Source organism: Nomascus leucogenys, chromosome 13 (genome assembly GCF_006542625.1).
Source record: "Nomascus leucogenys isolate Asia chromosome 13, Asia_NLE_v1, whole genome shotgun sequence".
Lineage (NCBI taxonomy): Eukaryota > Metazoa > Chordata > Mammalia > Primates > Hylobatidae > Nomascus > Nomascus leucogenys.
This window is the reverse complement of record NC_044393.1, coordinates 103,803,898-103,806,943: the sequence shown is the minus strand read 5'-3', so window position 1 is coordinate 103,806,943 and position 3,046 is coordinate 103,803,898.

The window sequence follows — 3,046 nt, the reverse complement described above, 5'->3', positions numbered from 1 at the left end:
AACACAGAAATACCACTTCACACCCATCAGGATACACACATTAAAACACAGAAATACACAACCATCAAACACACATTAAAACACAGAAATACCACTTCACACCCATCAGGGTACACACATTAAAACACAGAAATACCACTTCACACCCATCAGGTACACACATTAAAACACAGAAATATCACTTCACACCATCAGGTACACAATAAAAAAAAAAACACAACAATACACACATTAAAACACAGAAATACACTTCACACCCATCAGGGTACACACATTAAAACACAGAAATACCATTCACACCATCAGGATACACACATTAAAACACAGAAATACCACTTCACACCCATCAGGATACACACATTAAAACACAGAAATATCACTTCACACCCATCAGGGTACACACATTAAAACACAGAAATACCATTTCACACCCATCAGGATACACACATTAAAACACAGAAATACCACTTCACACCCATCAGGATACACAAATTAAAACACAGAAATACCACTTCACACCCATCAGGGTACACACATTAAAACACAGAAATACCACTTCACACCCATCAGGGTACACACATTAAAACACAGAAATACCACTTCACACCCATCAGGGTACACACATTAAAACACAGAAATACCACTTCACACCCATCAGGATACACACATTAAAACACAGAAATATCACTTCACACCCATCAGGGTACACACATTAAAACACAGAAATACCACTTCACACCCATCAGGATACACACATTAAAACACAGAAATACCACTTCACACCCATCAGGGTACACACATTAAAACACAGAAATATCACTTCACACCCATCAGGGTACACACATTAAAACACAGAAATACCACTTCACACCCATCAGGGTACACACATTAAAACACAGAAATAACATTTCACACCCATCAGGATACACACATTAAAACACAGAAATACCATTTCACACCCATCAGGATACACACATTAAAACACAGAAATACCACTTCACACCCATCAGGATACACACATTAAAACACAGAAATACCACTTCACACCCATCAGGATACACACATTAAAACACAGAAATATGACTTCACACCCATCAGGGTACACACATTAAAACACAGAAATACCATTTCACACCCATCAGGATACACACATTAAAACACAGAAATACCACTTCACACCCATCAGGGTACACACATTAAAACACAGAAATACCACTTCACACCCATCAGGATACACACATTAAAACACAGAAATACCACTTCACACCCATCAGGGTACACACATTAAAACACAGAAATACCACTTCACACCCATCAATTTGGTAGAAACGTAAAAGCTGGACAATGCTGAGTGCCAGTGAGAGCGTGGATGCTGGTAGAAGCATACCCTAGACCAAGGGCTCCCAACCTCCAGTTAGGAACCGGTCCACACAGCAGGAGGTGAGCGGCGGGCAAGGCAGCATGACCACCCGAGCTCCGCCTCCTGTCAGATCAGCGGCAGCATTCGATTGTCATAGGAGTGAGAACCCTTTTGCAAACTGTACAAGTGAGGGATCTAGGTTGTGTGCTCCTTATGATAATCTAATGCCTCATGATCTAAGGTGGAACAGTTTCATCTCAAAACCATCCCTCCAATGCCCCATACATGGAAAAACTGTCTTCCACAAAACTGACCCCTGGTGCTAAAAAGGTTGGGGACTGCTGCACTAGAGCAATCATTTTGAAGAGTAACTTGGCAATACCTAATACAGTTGAACTGGAACATTCTCTTCTACCCAGCAATTTCACTCTGAGTTACTGCCCCTAAAGACTTTCTTGCATACACAGGAGAGGATGTGAAACAGAGGCCCTTGCGGTGTTGTTGACAGGAGAAAATACAAGCAAAGAACCCAAACAAATAAAAACATAAAAAACAATATCTAAATCCTGATTTTTTAAAAGTCTGGTTAAACAGATTGTGATAAAATCACAAAATAATGAGGGAGAACTTTGCACACCAACATAGAAAGAGCTCAGAAACAAAGTATCAAACATCAGGTTAAAAATATATAAAGTAACCTTTCACATAAAGCCAAAGTATAAAGGCGTGTACAAGCATGACAGATATTCTGCACAGTGGTGACATCATGGGGAGGCGCTGGATGGTGGTTCATAGTGAATTCAACGTGTTTTAGACTAGGTTTGTTATATTAACCTCTGAGACTTGTTGGATGTCTACAGGACTGCATCATCATAAAAGAAAGCAGGCTTTCCTTCTCTATCCCTGTGATGGTAGCATCTCTGGAGTCTGTGAATTCCTTTCTGTTACAGTACCTTGTTTTCCATGGATTAGTTTTATTTGTAAACATTTATCATTATAAATATTAGAAAACATCAGCTCTATTAGTCTGGAATCTTTAACATTTGAAAAATCAAAAAGCATTTTTTTCTTTTCTTTTCTTTTTTTTTTTTTTTTTTTTGAGACAAGCTCTTGCTCCATCACCCAGGCTGCAGTGAAGTGGTACGATCTCAGCTCACTCCTACCTCCTCCTCCTGGGCTTAAGCGATCCTCCCACCTCAGCCTCCCAAGTAGCTGGGATTACAGGCACACATCGCCAAGCCCAACTAATTTTTTCTAGAGACAGATTTTCACCATCTAGCCTGGGCTGGCCTTGGATTCCTGGTCTCAAGCAATCTGTCCACCTTGGCCTCCCAAAGAGCTGGGATTACAAGCGTGAGCCACCACACCCTGCCAAGAGCAATGTTTTATTCAAAGTTGTTTTTGAGTTAATATGGAGATGGGATGGAGGCCACCCATCACACTATTCATTTATCAGCTGGACATTGATTTTTAGAGCTAATTTGAGATGTTTCAATGAATTAAAACTGCCAAAGAACTTTTTTTTAGGTTGAGTTGAGCTTTGTAGGAAGATCCATCCTACCTTATTTTTTCCACAAAGATCTCTGAAATCTCCTTTGGAATCAAAAGTAATCCAAAACCGCCAGGCACGGTGGCTCACGCCTGTAATCCCAGCACTTTGGGAGGCCGAGGCGGGCGGATCATGAG